This window comes from Triticum aestivum, chromosome 1D (assembly GCF_018294505.1).
Source record: "Triticum aestivum cultivar Chinese Spring chromosome 1D, IWGSC CS RefSeq v2.1, whole genome shotgun sequence".
NCBI classification, from domain to species: domain Eukaryota; kingdom Viridiplantae; phylum Streptophyta; class Magnoliopsida; order Poales; family Poaceae; genus Triticum; species Triticum aestivum.
The window spans coordinates 490957116-490977082 of record NC_057796.1 but is presented as its reverse complement, the minus strand read 5'-3'; the positions used below and the strand labels follow the sequence as shown (position 1 = coordinate 490977082).

The 19967-nt window shown below is 53.1% G+C and overlaps 1 pseudogene; it reads right to left on the bottom strand.

Annotated features, from left to right (window-relative positions):
- Positions 1 to 19092: 19092 nt before the first annotated feature.
- LOC123161496 (plant cysteine oxidase 2-like) lies at positions 19093 to 19796 on the bottom strand (annotated as a pseudogene).
- Positions 19797 to 19967: the final 171 nt, after the last annotated feature.

The following is a 19967-nucleotide window of genomic DNA, read 5'->3' as shown; positions in this document are numbered from 1 at the left end:
GCGGGGGCGCAGGGAGGCACGGGCCCGGCGGGCTCGCGATGGGCTTCGCGGGCCGACGCGGTACGGGCGGCGGCGGGCGCCACGTGGTGGACGCGGGGTGGCTGCGGCTACGTTCGGCGGCGACCGGACGTGTCCGGCGGCGACGGGAGGAGAGGGTTAGGGTTTCATCTGCGATTGTATCTCGGGATGGATGCAAATATATAGCTAGAGGGAGCTAGGTGAGTCCAAATGAGGTGCGGTTTTCGCCCACACGATCGTGATCGAACGACCTACAGCATGGAAGAGAGTTTGGTGGGTTTTGGGCTGTTTAGAGCGGGGTTTTGCTGCAATACACAAAAGGACTTTGCGGATGCCCGGTTAACCGTTGGAGTACCAAACGACCTCCAAATGGAACGAAACTTGACCGGTGGTCTACCGGTGGTATACCCAGGCCACTTGACAAGCCTCGGTCCATTCCGAGAACGTTTGACACCCGCTCATGAAATAAAAACAAGAGGGTGCGCCGGAGGAGGTGGGAGCGCCGGATTGCAAAACGAACAACGGGGAAAATGCTCGGATGCATGAGACGAACACGTATGCATATGCAATGCACGTGATGACATGATATGAAATGCATGGCATGAAAAAAATGCAAAATGGAAAACAGAACCCGACCACGGAGGGAATATCATAGCACATAGCCGAAAATGGCAAGAGTTGGAGTTACAAATATGGAAATTTACATCCGGGGTGTTACATGTTACACATCAACTACTCTCGGCAGGACTAGGGGTGTTATCTCTCCGGAGAGCCCCGAACCTGGGTATGTCTTGCGTCCCACACTCACTCATGCCGACCTTGCCTCTGGAGCCCACCAGTGCCCTCGAGCCTCCTCCTATCTTCAGCCATCCCATGACATCTCCCGTGCGCCCACCACGACAGTAGGCGCCCACCTTGGGGCTGCTCGAGGTCCTAGCCGGGAGCATGCTTTAGACGGGGCTCTTCTCCGACTCCGATGAGACCGTCAGGCTGGCGGACAACATCATCGATGCACTCGCCGCCTCCTTCGCCGCGCTGCGCATCTCCGATGCGCCGGCGGCCGACGAGTACCCCAGCGAGGTACTTGACTTTTCCGACTCCCCCTCTCCCTCGACGGCAGCACTCCCGCCGGGAGAATGGACCTCTGCGCGGAGGTCTTCGTCGCCGACCCCGGCGCCTCTTCCTCGTCGAGCGCGGCGAGGAAGGCCGCCGAAGCCAAGGCCGCGGTGGATCGGGCCGCCTTCCCCAACCCGCTCTGCGCCACGATGCAGAGCCTTCACGTTCCCATCGGCACCGACATCGTCGCCTCCAACGTCGCCGAGGCCCGGACTCTTCTTGAGGAGGATCACCAGCGCCTCCTGGACCTCACCGAGACGCTCGCCACCACGCAGCATCGCCTCGACTACGCTCAGCTGGAGCGCAACGCCATGTACGGCTTCACGCCTACCGCGGCCTAGCCAAGCCGGTTCGCCGACGTGCGAGCCCGAGGTGGCGCGATCGGCCGCGCCTTCGGCGCCGTCCCTCCCGTCTACGAGACTCCCGTGAAGAACATGCGCGCCGCCCAGGCGGCTGCGATCGGCCTGGATCAGCTCGCCGGCGCGGAGCTGAAGGATCGCCTCAAGCGGGTCAACGACCTCCTCGACGCGGCCAACGCACAGCAGTACCGCCTCAACCAACTCGCCAAGCCGTCGAGATCCAGCTCCGCCCGCATTGGCGGACCCGGCGACCACGAGAACACGGCGTCTTCACCACCCGGCGAGGCACACTCCAGCCACACCCGGACCAGGTGCAACCCCGCCCCGACGACTGCTGCGGCTTGGACGACGAGCCGGTCCTAGAGGACCGACGCCGGCTCGACCCTCTGCTCCAACCCGGCCGACGTCCGACTACGGCCGACCCGGCCCCCCACGGCGCAGTCACTTATCGGCTGGTACCGCGCGCCATCGACGACACCGACGCCCGCCACAGCCTCGACCGACTAACCCTCTCGCATGAGCTGGAGGAGACCAGTCCGGTCGGGCCGGCGTGCTTCGGACCATGCATCCGGGGCGAGCCCTTTACGAAAGGGTTCACGCTCCCCCGCGACACCCCCAAGTACAACGGCACCGTGAAGCCGGAGGACTGGCTCACCGACTACGCCACCGCCATCGGCATCGCCAGCGGTAACCACTGTCTCGTAGTGCGCTACGCGCCGCTCATGCTCCAGGGGTTGGCCCGCACCTGGTTGAACAGCCTGCCGGCCGGCAGCATCAACGCGTGGGTCGACTTCGAGCAGGCCTTTGTGCGCAACTTCACCGGCACCTACAAGCGACCCGGCCACCCCAGCCAGCTCGGCGACCCAAACTATGCTCAGCTTAACCAAGTGTGGAGTTCTCCGGACGAGTTCTTGAACTTGCCGAAGAGTTCTTCCGATGCGGCACAATATTACCAAGCGTGGGATGGGTATGCAACGGAGAAGTTTTTTTGGTCATAGTTTGGCGCATCAAACGCCCTCTGTTGCTCAATGAACAGATGTCCCAGTGGGCCGAACTTCATAGGATATCCGGCGCTGTTATGAAGGATGTCATAATCCGGTTGTGGCCAACTGAGCCTATTCCGGATAGCTACTTCGGTTTGGTACAAAGACTTGTTGACGCGGTGCCATGAATCGATGTTGTGAAGCGGTCAGCGTGCATTGAAGGTGCACGGATGGCCTTTGCCCAAGTCAAGACATTCTGGGGGAAGATGAAGGCCATCGATGTTGCGGCGAAGAGTCCACCCAAGGACAAGGACCGTCCTGAACCGGAGGATTATTTTGAAGACGTCCTAGAGGCCGCCCGCTTGATAGAGGGTCAGTGCTCGAAAGACATAATTTTCGAGTGAGGTGTATGAGAATTGTAAAGGACAACTTTATAGTTAATCTATTTAATGTTTTGCTCTAAAGCTTGAATTCCTCCTGTGCGGCCGTTTTAATATAATCTGAAAGTTTTCCAGTCGTCGGCTTCAGCCCCCTCGTAGGAAGTACGGGGGTGTTCGGAAAAGCATTTAATCACTCTTTATCCAATGTCTTGGTCCATAAAGGAGGTGATAATGCGGCGAACCAGGCAATCGGACTATAAGGCGTTAAAACTTTTACTTAGCCATAGGAGTTTTATGGTGGGACTATGACATAGCCCCTGGTATGCATGCGGCGCATGGTGCCTTACATATTTGATCTGAAAAAGATCCTTCGTGTGACACAGAGAATCACTAAAGATTCCAATAAGTCGTCAAGTGGCTGACCAGCTCTCGCCGCATCATGACAGTCAGTTTTTGGCTTTCTCTACTAAGGTACTTGACCAGATGAACCGGAAGCACAATCGCAGTAGTTCTCCCTTTACTACCCTAGCCGATAGAGCGGAGCGTAGGGTAGCAAGCACAGGAGCCGGGAAACCCAACTATTGACCCAAGACAATGATTCGGAGCTGATGCATATAAGGCCAGACTTGCGACGCCGAAGTATGCTATAGAGCTGTTCGAACTTTTTGCTGGCAACTCATTTATTCCCATACCGAGCCCCTGGCAGGTTGTGCCGAGGTATGTTTGTAAAACAACCGTGGGAGCCGTATTTAGTGGCGAAACAACACAGATGATTAATTCGGATAATGCTTACTGGGAGCTGAGCGATATGCCAATGATTATTTATTATATATATATAAGCCATCGTCCCGGCTATTTGACATGCTCGGGGTCGGAGACATAGGAACAGGCATAGTACAGGCTTAAAATAGAAAGTGTGGTCTACAAAAAGTTATTTTGGACCTCCTGTCGCACGTCTGCACTGCCAGTCCTTGGCGGGGGGCAATCCTTGATGGAAATAGCCCCTTGGGTGAGTGTACGGATCCGAACTCCGATAGAGCCAGTTTCAGATGTTTGTCCTGTTCGTCACCTGTTTCCGAGAGATAGTGAAGGAAGAAATAAAAAGAAAAATGGATAAAGAATGTTACGGGGATGCTTGCAGGCTTGTCCGTAGTGTGCCTCCGCCAATGCCCATGGTATCTTGAGTGCGTAGTGATGTATGCGCGACACTAATTTTGTAGGTGTGCGAGGTGGGCGGCGGAAGCCGGACTGCTATTTTCGCTCCGGGAGTAGTTGATCCTCGGGTGGAAATTGCTTCAGGCCCCCGCTATTTCGTTGGTAAACCTCTCCATCGTCCCTGTCGCCTGGCGGGCTCTTCCCCTTGTGTTCGGTGTTGACCTTGCCGTCCTGTCTGAAGACCCAGCAATTTCTGTTAGTATGATTAGCTGGTTTATCGGGGTGGCCATGAATCTGGTAGGGTCGGTCCAAGATCCTGTCTAGGGTGGATGGTTCGTCTCGGTTTGCCTTGAATGGCTTCTTCCATTGACCGGGCTTGAGGTTGCTAAATCCGGCGTTGACCACTGTGTCGCATGATCTTTCATTATCATTGCGACTGTTGTATTTGCTTCATCGTGGCTTCCCGTTGCCATCTCAGATTTCGGATGTGCCCGGGTCGCTGGCGCTGTTGCTTCTACGAGCGAGCCAGTTGTCTTCTCCCGCGCAAAAGCGGGTCATCAGAACAGTGAGGGCTGTCATGGATTTGGGTCCTTCTTGACCGAGGTGGCGTGCAAGCCATTCGTCCCGGACACTGTGTCTGAAAGCCGCACGGGCTTCCGCGTTCGGACAGTCGATGATTTGGTTCTTTTTGACTAAGAACAGGGTCCAGAGCTTCCTGGCTGACTCTCTGGGCTGCTGGACAATGTGACTTAGGTCATCGGCATCCGGTGGCCGGACATATGTTCCTCGGAAGTTGTCGAGGAAGGCCTCCTCCAAGTCCTCCCAGCTGCCTATGGAATTTTCAGGAAGGCTATTTAACCAGTGCCGAGCTGGCCCTTTTAGTTTTAGTGGGAGGTATTTAATGGTGTGGAGGTCGTCCCCATGGGCCATATGGATGTGGAGGATAAAATCTTCTATCCATTCCGCGGGATCGGTTGTTCCGTCATATGATTCAATATTGACGGGTTTGAATCCTTCAGGGAATTCATGATCCATTACTTCATCGGTGAAGCAAAGCGGGTGTGCGGCGCCTCTATGTTGGGCCACACTGCGACGTAACTCCGAACGAGTCCATTTGCGGTTTTCGGCTCGGCCGTGGCTATGTTTGTCACGTCCGAATAGGTAGCTGTCGTCGCGTGTCGAAGCATGCCTTCACGATCCGTAGATCGGTCTTGCGTGTCCTGCTCTACTGTCCAAGTCCCGCTGCCAGTCATCTGGACAATCGTGAGCTGCGTTATTCTTGCCTTTTTGGCGGGGTGGGGAGGTCTGGTGTTCGGCTTGAGTTGCCTCTTTATCCGACGGAGTTTTCGGTGACTTGCCCCATTGTGTGATGATGGTACGGGCTCCAACGCCTCATCATCGATCTGATGTAGCAATCTATGCTTCGGGTAGCTTTTGTCCAGGCCACTAAGGCCGTATTGTTCGCCGACCAGGACTTGGGTCCATCTATCGTTGAGTAGGTCTTGGTCAGCTTGAAGCTGCTGCTGCTTCTTTTTCAGGCTCCTTGCCATAGGTATGAGCCTGCCCATGAAGCGCTCCTGCTCAAGGGGCTCTTCGGGTACGATGAATTCTTCGTCGCCGAGGCTTACCTCATCTTCGGAGAGTGGAAGGTAGTTGTCGTCCTCCGAATTATCGCTGGGCAGGGCCGGTTCATTGGGGATGGCTCGCCCGTTTTCTTATTCCTCCGGTTCGGATCTTGCTCCAACAAGGTCTTCATTATTTTCGGCGTCGTCTGGGGTACTATTTTCTCCGGTGCCATCGTTGTTGCGATGTGACTTGGAGCGACGTTTAAGGTGATGGTACTTAGACTGTGTCTCAGGAGTTTTATTCTCAACTGGATCTCCTTTGTCATCGTCGCACGCTTTTTTAAGTGTGTCAATTATGTACACGTCATACGAAGGGGTGGCCGTCCCACGTCCAGTGACTGGCAGGTCTTGGCCTTGCTCCTTGCCGACATCATCGTTGATATTGTCGATGTCTTCGGAGCCATAATCAAGCGCGTCGATTAAATCATCGATAGTGGCTATGAAGTGGGTGGCGGGTGGGAAGCGAAATTCTCCATTATCAGCCTCTAGCTCGAACCGGACATAGTTCGGCTGTGAGTCCTCCGCCATGGAAAAATTCTTTAAAGAGTTTAGAACATCACCCAAAGGTGAGTGCTGGAAGATGTCTGCGGCGCTGAATTCGAAAATCGATAACCGATCCAGCTCGGTGTCCGCAGGCGTACATGGTCCGGAACTTATAGCCGGAGACAAGTCCGGAGTTCCGTTGACGCAGATATTGCAGGGTGTCGAGTCTGTGTGTGGCTCCAACGCCGCAGACTCTGTGGCCTTGGATGGCATGATCCGCTCCGGCTCTAAGGCCGTTGCAGCAACAGGAACCATCTCTTGGATGCGACCCGATGACAGATTTAAGTCATGTTCATCGGAGCGAGGGGGAGCGATCGTCATGGTCTCGAATCCGTCGAAGATCATGTCTCCGCGGATGTCCGCGACGTAGTTCAAGCTTCCGAATCTGACCTGATGGCCAGGGGCATAACTATCGATCTGCTCCAGATGGCCAAGCGAGTTGGCCTGTAGTACGAAGCCGCCGAACACGAAGATCTGTCTGGGGAGGAAGGTTTCTCCCTGGGTAGTGTCACTATGGACGATCGAAGGGGCCATCGAACCTTTCATCGACGGCACAGTGGAACCCTCAATGAAAGCACCAATGTCGGTGTCAACCGGCGGATCTCGGGTAGGGGGTCCCGAACTGTGCGTCTAAGGTCGATGGTTGTAGGAGACGGGGGACACGATGTTTACACAGGTTCGGGCCCTCTCTATGGAGTTAATACCCTACTTCCTGCTTGATTGATCTTGATGAATATGAGTGTTACAAGAGTTGATCTACCATGAGATCGTAATGGCTAAACCATAGAGGCCTAGCATGTATGACTATGGTAATGAGTGTATATGCTATCCGGACTACGCCCTCCGGTTTATATAGACACCGGAGGGATCTAGGGTTACATAGAGTCGGCTACATAAGAAGGAATCTTCATAGTTGGTCGCCTAGCTTGCCTTCCACGCCAAGGAGAGTCCAATCCGTACATGGGTACAGTCTTCGGCCTTTATGTCTTCACAGCCCACCAGTCCAGCCCATTGACAATAGGCCGGACGCCCGAGGACCCCTTATTCCAGGACTCCCTCATCCCCCACTACGCCTACCTAAAGATGAAGCTGCCAGGTCCAAAGGGCCTCATCACCATCACCGACGACTACCGCAAGTCCCTGGAGTGCGCCCGAGACGGTGCCAAACTGGCCGAGTCGCTGGTCATAGCCGAGGAGCGGCGCCAGCTCGACCGGATCGTCGCCCTGGCCAACGAGACGTCAGGCGCGCCGATCCCGGCCGAAGAGCCGGTCGACAAGGCCTCGTTCAAGCCCTCCAAGGAGACCAAGAAAGTGAAGCTGAACCCAGAAGACCCCAGCTGTAGCAAGTACGTTGTTGTGGGCACCCGCCTCGACAGCAAATAGGAAGGCGAGCTCGTCGACTTCCTCCGTGAGAATCGGGATATCTTCACATGGACTCCAAAGGACATGCCGGGTATCCCGAGGAAGTACGCCGAGCACAAACTCCACGTCCGCAAGGACGCCAAGCCTGTCCGTCTATCCCTACGATGTTTCTCCGAAGAGAAGAGAAGAACCATTAGTGAAGAGGTCGCCAAGCTTTTGGCGGTCAGCTTCATCATGGAAGTGTTTCACCCCGAGTGGTTGGCCAACCCAGTCCTCGTCCTAAAGAAGAACAAGACCTGGCGCATGTGTATCGACTACACCAGCCTAAACAAGGCCTACCCCAAGGATCCGTTCTCCCTCCCACGGATCGACCAAGTCATCGACTCCACTGCCGGGTGTGAGCTCATGTCCTTCCTGGATGTTACTCCGGCTATCACCAGATCAAGCTGGATCCGGCCGACGCCCTGAGGACGTCCTTCATCACGCCTTTCGGGCCGTATTGCTACATCACCATGTCGTTCGGCCTAAAGAACGTCAGCGCAACTATCCAGCGCTGCATGCTGAAATGCCTGCTGCCGCAACTCGGCCGCAACATCCACATCTATGTGGACGACATCGTGGTGAAGACCAAGCATCACCTTACGCTCCTTGATGACCTGAAGGAAACCTTCGCCAACCTGCGCGAGTACTAGGTTAAGCTCAACCCGGAGAAGTGAGTTTTCGGCGTCCCGGACGGAAAGCTACTCGGCTTCCTCATCTCGGAACGTGGCATTGAGGCAAACCCGGAGAAGATCAAGGCCATCGAGCGCATGCACAAGCCGGCTCGGCTGCGCGATGTCCAGAAATTCATCGGCTGCTTGGCCTCGGTCAGCCGGTTTCTCAGCCGGCTGGGCGAGAGGGCCTTTGAGGGAGTCCTGGATTAGGGGGTCCTCGAACAGCCGGACTATGTCCTTTAGCCAGACTCCTGGACTATGAAGATACAAGGTTAAAGACTTTGTCTCGTGTCCGGATGGGACTCTCCTTGGCGTGGAAGGCAAGCTTGGCAATACGAATATGTAGATCTCCTCCCTTGTAACCGACTCTGTGTAACCCTAGCCCCCTCCGGTGTCTATATAAACCGGAGGGTTTAGTCCGTAGGACAACTACAATCATACCATAGGCTAGCTTCTAGGGTTTAGCCTCTACGATCTCGTGGTAGATGAACTCTTGTAATACACATATCATCAAGATCAATCAAGCAGGAAGTAGGGTATTACCTCCATCAAGAGGGCCCGAACCTGGGTAAACATCGTGTCCCCTGCCTCCTGTTACCATCCGCCTTAGACGCACAGTTCGGGACCCCCTACCCGAGATCCACTGTGCCGTCACCGTAAGGCTTGATGGCACCTTCGATCATCGGCAACGATGTGATCCAGGGTGAGGTTTTCCTCCCCGGACAGATCTTTGTATTCAGCGGCTTCGTACTGCAGGCCAACTCGCTTGGCCATCTGGAGCAGATCGAGAGTTATGCCCCTGGCCATCAGGTCAGGTTTGGAAAATTGAACTACACTCCCGACATCTGTGGGGACTTGATCTTCGATGGATTCGAGCCCATGTCAAGTGCGCCGCACAGTCACGACGAGCATGACTTAGCTCTGCCGTCCGACAGTGTTCAGGAGATCGCACCTGCAACTACTCCGGCCCTCAATCCGGAACAAATTGCGCAATCTGAGGACGGGTGGATAGACCCCGCCACGGAGGCCGCACTCTTAGTGGCGATAGAGCCAAATACTGACTTCACCTCCTACGAGAGCCGTGTTCCCGAACTGTTGGATTCGTCCCCGGCCACGGGCTCCGAGCCGCTTGCGTCCGTGCCTATCAAATCTGATTGGGCACCGAGCATGGAGTTTACCTCCGCGGATATCTTTCAGCACTCGCCCTTTGGCAACGTACTAAACTCGTTGAGGTCTCTCTCCCTTTCAAGAGACCCTTGGCCGAACTATGTCCGGCTAGAATGGGATGCGGACGACGAAGAAATTCGCTCCCCACCCACCACCCACTTAGTAGCCACTGTCGATGATTTAACCGACATGCTCGACTTCGGCTCCGAAGACATCGACGATATGGACGACGATGCCGGAGACGAACAAGAACCACCACCCACAGGGCACTGGACTGCCACCTCATCGTATGACATATACATGGTGGACACTCCCAAAGAAGGCGATGGCGATAAGACAACGGAGGACAACCCCTCCAAGAAGCAATCCAAGCACCGACGTCAGCGGCGCCGCTCTATGTCCCGCCATAACAAAAGTAGCGATACCAGCACAAGAGACAATAACACTCCGGATAGTGCCGAAGACGACGACAATCCCCTCCTGTCAGATTTAGAGCGGGAGGATAAACAAGCTAGCCCTCCAGAACAGGCAGCAGACGGAGAAACAGAGGATGACAATTACATGCCTCTCTCCGAAAACGAGGTGAGCCTTGGCGCCGAAGAATTTATCGTGCCTGAGGATCCCATCGAACAGGAGCGCTTCAAGCGCTGGCTTATAGCCACAGCAAACAGCCTGAAGAAAAAGCAACAACAACTTCGAGCTGATCAAGATCTGCTAGCGGATAGATGGACTGAAGTCCTTGCGGCCGAGGAATACGAACTCGAACGCCCAACCAAGAGTTACCCAAAGCGCAGGTTGCTACCCCAACTCGAGGAGGAAGCATTAAAACCTACATCACCAGCATATGATGCGGCAGATCGGCCACCTCGTGGCCAAGACAGAGGGACATATCAGCCCAAAGTCCAGCTCGCACCCCGTCGCCAGACAACCAAAAACACCAAGGCCCGGGGCAACACGCGGGACCTGCGAGACATATTGGAAAACAAAGCAGGGCATACAAGATCGATCTACGGATCACGGGGGCGCGCCCCAATGCGGGACGATGATCGTCACGCCGGATAGACCAAAAGCAAATCCGGCCGGGCCGAAGACAGCAGACAAGACTCGTATGAACTGCGTCGTGATATAGCCCGGCACAGAGGCGCCGCACACCCCCTATGCTTCACTGATGAAGTAATGGATCACGAATTCCCAGAGGGTTTTTAAACCCGTAAACATTGAATCATATGATGGTACTACAGACCCCGCGGTATGGATAGAAGACTTCTTCCTCCACATTCACATGGCCCGTGGGGATGATCTACAAGCCATCAAGTATCTCCCGCTAAAACTCAAAGTTCCAGCTCGGCATTGGTTCAATAGCTTGCCGGAAAACTCCATCGGAAGCTGGGAGAGCAAGGCAGATGCATTCCTGGACAATTTCAACGCACTTATGTGCGACCATCGGATGCTGACGATTTAAGTCATATAACTCAGCAGCCAGGGGAATCGGCCAGGAAATTCTAGACCCGGTTCCTAACTAAGAAGAACCAAATTGTCGACTGTCCCGATGTAGAGGCCTTAGCGGCATTTAAGCACAACATCCGTGAGGAGTGGCTCGCCCGGCACCTCGGCCAAGAGAGGCCAAAATCCATGGCAGCCCTCACGACACTTATGACCCGCTTTTGCGCGGGCGAAGATAGCTGGTTGGCTCATAGTAACAATACATCAAGCAAACCTGGCACATCAGAGGCCAGGGATAGCAACGGCAAACCACGATGCAACAAACACAAGCGCCGCAAATATGGTGAAAACGCCGAAATTACGGCAGTTAATGCCGGGTTTAGGGGCTCAAAATACGGTCAGCGGAAAGGGCCACCCAGAAATAACAATTCGGGTCCATCCAGTCTGGACCACATACTCGATCGCCAATGCCAAATTCATGGCACCCCAGGAACGCCAGCCAACCATACCAACAGAGAATGCTGGGTCTTCAAACAAGCCAGCAGGGCAGGCGCCAAAAATAGAGAAGGGGGGGTCTCAAAGCGATCATGGCGACGAAGAGCTCAGATCACGGAACACAGGAGGGCAAAAGAAATTTCCCCCGCATATTCAATCGGTGAATGTGGTAAATACCACCCAAATTCCCAACTCGGGCCGGATATGCACCCTTAGGGATGCCGACTTAACGGAACTAGTCGTCCCACAATATAAACTAGGGCCGGTCACCTTCAATTGCATGGATCGTCCGGCTAACGCCAATCAGGGCAATCCAGCCGCACTAGTCCTCGACCCAATAATTGACGGGTTCCACCTCACTCGAGTCCTTATGGACGGAGGCAGAAGTCTAAATCTGCTTTACCAGGACATAGTGCGCAAGATGGGCATCGATCATTCGGTGATCAAACCCACTAAAGCCACTTTCAAAGGCATTATACCAGGTGTAGAAGCCAGCTGTACAGGCTCCATTGCCCTTGAGGTAGTCTTCGGATTACCAAAAAATTACCGTACCGAAGAGTTAATCTTTGAAATCATCCCTTTCTGCAGTGATTATCAGGCACTGCCCGGACGAACCGCGTTCGCTCAATTCAACGCGGTGCCACATTATGCCTACCGTAAGCTCAAGATGGCCGGCCCACGCAGCGTCATCACGGTTAATGGCAAGGCCGAACCTTCCCTCGGCACCAACAAGTACACCACTGCCTTAGCAGCAGAAGCAACGAGCGGCACCTTGCAGCCGAACCTCGAGTCGACGTCCAGGCTCCCGGACACCGTCAAGGAACTTCGAACTACTTCACGGCAGCATAGCCCGGCTCGTCCAGAGCAAAATTAAACACTCCGGCGAAGGCCAAGATAGGCCGCATACAGCGGCTCGACCGCTCTCCGGCGCACAAACATTTCTTACATTTCATTTGCAGGCTCACCTTTGCGTTAACCAGAACGGGCAATATGGAGGCAGCCCGAATGCGCGAGGGAATCCTTTGATGCTCCCCATGATGACAATCCGACTATACTCCAGATCCGCACGCAGCTTCGTCCCCCCTGGTCTCAGCAGGTGCCACAGACATATTTCTTTTCCATTATTACCTGTCTTATACGCATTGACGTACTATTCAAATACAATATGTGGATTTATACGACGCTTTTCTTCTGTCATTTCTTATTAAAACTCTTTTGTCGAGTGGCATCTGTATATCACGATATGCCTTTAAACGTGCCAGGGGCTTCGTTTTACCCACAGTACGACAATAAAGCCCGAACACCTTCATGGAAGTTTGGCACCCCGAACTTATAGCATTATATGCATCAGCTCCGAATCATGTCTTGGGTCAATAGTTGGGTTTGCCCGGCTCCCATGTTTTGGTACCTTACGTTCCGCTATATCGGCTAAGGTAGCACTGGGAGAACTACTGAGATTGTGTCCAGGTTCTTCCGGACGAGCACCTCAGTAGAGAAAGCCAAAAACTGACTGTCATGATACGGCGAGAGCTGTTCAACTGTTCGAGAGGTCGTAAAATCTTTAAGGATTTCTCCCGCATAATGCCATAACTAATGCAGCGTGCGATGGATCAGTTTTTTTCTCCGATCAGGTGCTTATAGAACCCATGGTACGGTCTTCCGAACACCAGGGGCTGCGCCTACCTTACTAAAGCTCCTATGGCTAAGTGAGAGTGATAAAGCCCTATAGTCCGATTGCCTGGTTTGTTGTGCTGAGCATCTCCTTCGAAGGACCCAAAACTGGGATAAAGAGTGCTCAGATTTATCCCGAACACCCCCGTACTTCTTACGTGGGGGCAGAAGCCGACGACTGGCCAACTCTCAGGTTTAATATATAAAACGGCCACACAGGAGGGTAAACTTTTATATAACAAGCAATAAATAAATGACCTTGTTCAAACATTATAAAGGACAACATGATTCGCGTTCATGCAAATATAATGTCCTTGGTGCATAGCTCCGCTGCAAGGTAGGATCCTTTAAGGACATTTTCATAATATAATTCGGGCTTGCGGTGCTCTTTCCCCTCTGGAGGCCCTTCGGTCATCAGCTTCTCAGCATCCATCTTCCCCCAGTGCACCTTTGCACGGGCGAAGGCCATTCGCGCACCCTCTATGCAGACTGACCACTTGATGACATCAAGTCGGGGGCACACGCTTACAAGCCGCTTCACGAGCCCGAAGTAACTGCTTGGAATTGGCTCGATGCGCCATAGCTGGATAATCAAATCCTTCATGGCTATTTCCGCCTCCTTATGCAGTTCGATCAGCTGCTTCAGTTGATCGGCAAAAGGCACCGGATAATTCGGTGCCAAATACTGCTACCAGAAGAGCTTATCCGCAGTGTTCCTTTCTTCGGCCCGCTAAAATTGGGCAGCATCCGCTATGCTGCGGGGCAGCTCCGCAAACACCCATGGAGAAATCCGAATTCAATATTAGAAACATAATCTTCTCCTCAAAACACTCGCTTTACAAGGAAAACGCCTTACCCGCGGCGATCTTCCTCACCTCTTGGATCCCCTGCAGGGCGCTTTGGGTTTCCCCCGGGCATCGTTCGTGGCCTGATGCGCCTTGGTGAGTTCGGATTCTTTCTCCGTTAAACGCTGCTCCAAGGTCTCGCATTTCTTCACGGCCTCTTGCAGCTCCTGCTCAGCTTTAATAACCCTGGCCTCGTACTTCTCACGGAGGGCCTGCTCTGCGGCTGCCTTTTCCTCGGCCTTGGCCACAGCCTTCTTAAGAGCCTCGACTTCGCTCATCATCCCTAGAGAAAATCAGGGAACATATTTTATCATACTGGAAAGTTGGTCGCACCACACGCGAACAAGACTGGTGCATACCTTGTTTCTCTCCCAACTGCATTTTCAACTGGCCAAGTTCTTCTTTGGCGCGCTCCAGACTTTGATTCAGTCCGGAGACTTCCGCAGAATGGGAGGCAGCAGCCGCTACAGACGCCTGCTTATAACAGAAGAGAAATAGATGTCATTCAACAAGCCTTCCTGCGAACATAAATTTCATCCTCTGTCGGGTTTGTTCTTTCACCGAACAGTGTATCAGGGGCTACTATCCATACTATGACACTCTTCAAAAAACATACCTCAAAACCTTTTATAAGGCTGATACAGGCTCCATTCAGTCCACTCTCAGCAGACTGAATCTTCTCAATCACCACACCCGTAAGGGCGCGGTGTTCGTCGACGATGGAGGCGCTCCTCAGCGCCACCAACAAGGCATCCGACACCTCTGGTTGGGCAGATGTTGCCGGTATACCCCCTCCAGCTGAGAGAGGTTGCGTGCCTGATTCTGGAGCCGTATTGGTCTCCGGAGCTGTATCCGGCTGGGAGCCGAATTCAAGATGGCCCCCGCCGTCAGCTCCCATGGGAACTTGCTCCCCCATGTGTTTGGCCCCTGAAGTTTGACCTCCAGGCGCCGCTTTCACGGTCTTTTCCTCTCCTCCTTGGCCGGGGTCCCTCTGGGACAAAGTCTCGGTGGTATTCACCTGTTTGGAGGAAGGGGCCTTTGGGGGTGTCCCACACTCCATAGCATCCGAGCTCAGCGAATCCTCTGATGAGGATTGTTTGGTACGGGACCTCGCCGGACTACAAAAAATATGGCTTAGATTAAAATACTATGCCATGATGAGTTTGTACGCATAAACGTACTCGGATTTTATATACTTACGAGTTCACCAGGGGCTGGGCCCTGGGATCCCACGCTGGGCCACTGTCGGCGGCGGCAGTGGACTCCTCCGGAAGAGGAGCCTTTCCCCTTTTGGGCGGCTCGGCCTCCAAGTGTACGGAGGACGTCCTCTTCTTTCTTCCCCATGCAGGGGATTCATCTTCCTCCTCCTCCTCGTCCTCTTTGGAGGTGGAATGGGCATCAGAGCCTTCGGGTATTGTGTCCGAAGTGCCGCGGCGATGAAGGCCGCCCCGGGTCTTCTTGGCCTCCTTCTCGGCCGTGTTCTTCGGCACCCTGTAAGGCGCCAGGACCAGCATCTTCATTAGAAGTGGGACGGCCGGTTCTTCGTGCTGCGGGGCTGGACAATGGATCCGCTCCGCCTTCTTCGTCCAGCCCTGGGAGAGTTGTATAAGACACGTTAAGCGCTTCCATTGGGTTACGCGGATAAAAAGTTTGATGACTTACCGAACTTGCAGGGCGGGACAGTTGGTACCCGCTGTCCTCGGCGGAGTCCGGCCATGATTTGCTGGACTTAAAAAGCACCTTCCAGATGTCCTTGTGCGAGGAGCCGAAAGCTCTCACAAGGTTTGGTGCCTGGCCGGATCGAATTCCCATAGATTGCAAGTCCGGTGCTGACAAGGCTGGATCCGGCGAACTAACATCACCTGGACCACATTGACGAGTCCAATGTTATTGTCTCCCTTATCTTTGACGCGTGTCTGGAGCACTGACAATTCGTTAGACGAGGACCAGTTCAAGCCCTTCTTGACCCAGGATGTAAGCCGCAGGGGGGCACCGGATCGAAACTCGGGAGTAGCGGCCCATTCCGTGCCGCGCGGCTCGGTGATGTAAAACCACTGCTGTTGCCACTCCTTGACGGAATCGTTAAAAGTGCCTGTTGGCCATGTAACGTTGGGCATCTTGCTCACCATGGCGGCCCCGCACTCGGCGTGCTCGGCGCCCACTACCTTGGGCTTCACATTAAAAATCTTCAGCCATAAGCCGAAATGTGGCGAGATGCGGAGAAAGGCTCGCACACGACAATAAATGTCGAGATGTTGAGGAAGGAGTTTGGGGACATATCGTGAAGATCGATCCCATAATAATACATGATGCCGCGAACGAACGGGTGGAGGGGAAACCCTAGCACGCGGACGAAGTGAGGGAGGAATACAACCCTCTCGTGGGTTTCCGGGGTATGGACGATCTGTCCCGCCGTCGGGAGACCATGGCCGATTTTCTTGGCCAGATACCCGGCCTCCCGAAGCTTTTTGATATCCTTCTCCCGGATGGTAGAGGCCATCCATTTGCCTCCTGCTCCGGATCCGGACATTTTTCGGAAGGCCTAGGTGGGCAGAGAAGATGAATGCTTGGGCGCTAGACCTTGGGCGGAGGGGAATGGATCAGGAAGAAGAAAGCGTGGGTGCGAAAGAGAGTTCTTATCCCCTTATATAGGTAGCAGGAATACTGCGCCTCCCCACTTGCCTAGTCAAACCGCTTATTCCCCAAGCGCCGTAATTGATGGCGCGGTTGGGTTACCCACACCCGTATTGATGAGAATCCCGTGATAAGGGGACACGATCTCTGCTTCGACAAGACATGCCAAGAAAACCGCCTCGCAATATGTGCAGTGGCTGGTTGAGAAAAATGGTTCGAATAATGATCGGGCCGTGGTGTGATGTCATGCTGCCGAATGTGTCAGCAGATTAGATTTGTGGAAATATTATTCTCTCTACGGTGGTATGTGGAATTTGTTTTGCAAAGCCGGACACTATCCTTGTGTTCAAAATCTTCTATGGACTATTCGGGGGAGGAACCCGCCTTGCAATGCCGAAGACAATCTGCGCGCCGGACTCATCGTCATTGAAGCCTGGTTCACGGGCTACTGAGGGAGTCCTGGATTAGGGGGTACTTGGACAGCCGGACTATGTCCTTTAGCCAGACTGTTGGACTATGAAGATACAAGATTAAAGACTTCGTCCCGTGTCCGGATGGGACTCTCCTTGGCGTGGAAGGCAAGCTTGGCAATACGGATATGTAGATCTCCTCCCTTGTAACCGACTCTGTGTAACCCAAGCCCCCTCCGGTGTCTATAAAAACCAGAGGGTTTAGTCCGTAGGACAACAACAATCATACCATAGGCTAGCTTCTAGGGTTTAGCCTCTACGATCTCGTGGTAGATCAACTCTTGTAATACTCATATCATCAAGATCAATCAAGCAGGAAGTAGGGTATTACCTCCATCGAGAGGGCCTGAACCTGGGTAAACATCGTGTCCCCTGCCTCCTGTTACCATCCGCCTTAGACGCACAGTTCGGGACCCCCTACCCAAGATCTGCCGGTTTTGACACCAACAGCCCTGCCCCTGTATCAGCCGATGAATAAGACGACGCCGTTCGAATTGAACGACCAGGTGGATGAGGCTTTCCGGGACCTCAAGCGCATGCTCTCCACCGCACCCGTCCTAGCTGCACCGGCCGAGAAGGATCCGCTGTTGCTAAACATCGCCGCAACCTCGCGGCCGGTCAGCACGGTGATGGTGGTCGAGCGACTAGAGAAGGGCAAGATCCAAGCCGTCCAGTGTCCCGTCTACTACCTGAGCGAGGTGCTCTCCGCCTCCAAGCAGAACTACCTGCACTACCAGAAGATGTGTCACGCACCGCCAAGGAATTGAAGCAGTACTTCCAAGAGCACGTTGTTACCGTGGTCAGCAGGGCCCCTCTCAGCGAAATCATCGGGTACCGGGATGCCTCTGGCCGAAACGCCAAGTGGGCGCTCGAGCTAGCCGGCCACACCATCCTCTACGAGCCCCGCACTACGATCAAGTCCCAAGCTCTGGCCGACTTCCTCGTCGATTGGACCGAGACCTAGTACCTGCCGCCGCCGCCGGACTACAATTGTACTTATTTACATCAAGAAGTTAGATGAAGCATCATTCAGATGGTCACAACTGTTGTTGGATTATGCATGTAGGTCCTAGACGACGAACCACCATGGCGTCGGTATGCACTACATCTGGAAACCAGCCACGCTGAAAACACCCGCTGGCCGCCACTTCTAGTTTTTGAGTGTGCCAGGGCAACTGGACACCATGGACCTATCAGAACGGGTGGGTCGACCCAAATTGGGTTCGGATGGTTGTAACAACCATTACGATGGCATGTGCATTTGTGAGGATAGTTATCCTTGTATTTATTGTATTATGCAATGTATTAAAGAATCGCCTTTCTTCATACTCGAGATGGAAATGAGTCTGCATGTGCAGCTTATTTTTCCTTGAACCAATAAAATCTAGAGATTCTAATAACATGCTAAAAGTGTGTCTACCACTAAATGATGCTATTTGAAAAGACAATGTTGTGTTACTACACTCTAGAGTCTATTGGTTCGAACACGATGCTAAATGATGCTATTTGGAAAGACGATGTAATTGGAACACAACGGAAGAGGAGAGTGCAAGAGGAAACTGCTTCTTCTGGGTGACGCGAATACTACCTCCGGTTTCTCTTTCACTATTTATTGCTCAAGTATTTTTTCTATCCCTAACATTATTCCTTCTTTACATTCATATATTGGGTTATTTATTGCCATATATTTGTAATCCCTCCCTCTCAGTCGTTTGGGTATCCCCATGCTTTGCCAGGTCAGGTAGACACGCGTGCAGTAAACTGGACGCGAAGACGCGCGTGGTCCATGTGGGCGCACAATCCTACCACGCTGCGGACACCCGTCGGTGGCCACTTCTCCCACCCGCGTTGCCTCCTTGCCAGGCAGGGTAGGCCATCTACCGCCACATATCACATGTGTCTGTCCAATGCTTTGCTTCCCAATATATTTATTTTTATTCTGTTTTTCATTTTGAAAATAAACAGAAATGTTTCTGATTCCGAACCAAGCTAGACTGTACACGTGAAAACCACGACGCACGAGAAGAATATTGCGGACCACAGGAGATAGTTTCAACCCCGATGAATAAGGGTAAAAAGAAGATATTGCTAGCCTAGTGAAAGCTAGGTTGGACTAACTGACTACCTGCCTTTCACAGGTGACAACTGTTATGTACAACAAGCTAGACGGAGCGCCGTTAAGATCATTGTAACAATGGTCATGCATGTTCGAAACGACGAAGTGCCACAGCATTGTTACGCCATTCATCCGATAGTTGTTGGGGATCTCCTTGAGCCAGGAGTACCGTGTGTCAACCACACCTGAAACCAGAGGACATTTTCGTCAGCGAGCAAAAGCAAGCATCCAGATATTCTTCATAAACTGAATACAAGACTGGAACTAAACACTCACAACCTGTATTTGAGAACGGGGACTTTCTATAGTACGAGCAGTCCCTGCCAACAGCGCTGTTGTAAGGGGTCCCATCACGTCGAGATTAGCACAAGGGGTAAGCATCGTGAAGCAGTGCAGGTTGCCTCCGTTTTCAGGCTACAGAACTATGGTCTCGGATGAAGCAATAACAGCAGTGTTTGTGTTTATCTTTGCTAGACGAGCCCCTAAAGTGAGTGGTCAGGACAAGGAATAGATCGGCAAACGATTTATCAGCGACAGGAGCATTGCTAAAGAAAAGAAGGAAATAGAGGAACAAAGAATGAAACTACTAACTTACCATCTGATGTGGTGAGCGCATTAGTTCCACCCTCTTAGTTACTTCTAGCCCAGTCATACAAATTAAGGTGCATGGAACCGAAGAGCACCTTACTGAAGACGGTCATCCTGGGTTCGTTGTGCAGAGGAATGACAACATGCTTGGGTAAGCAAAAGATACCAAACTAGTTACCCACAGTAACAAGCTAGATGAAGCGTTGTTCAGATTGTAACAATTGTTGTACTATCACAAATGTAGGTCCTAGACGGCGAACCGCGACGGCATCAGTATGCATTTC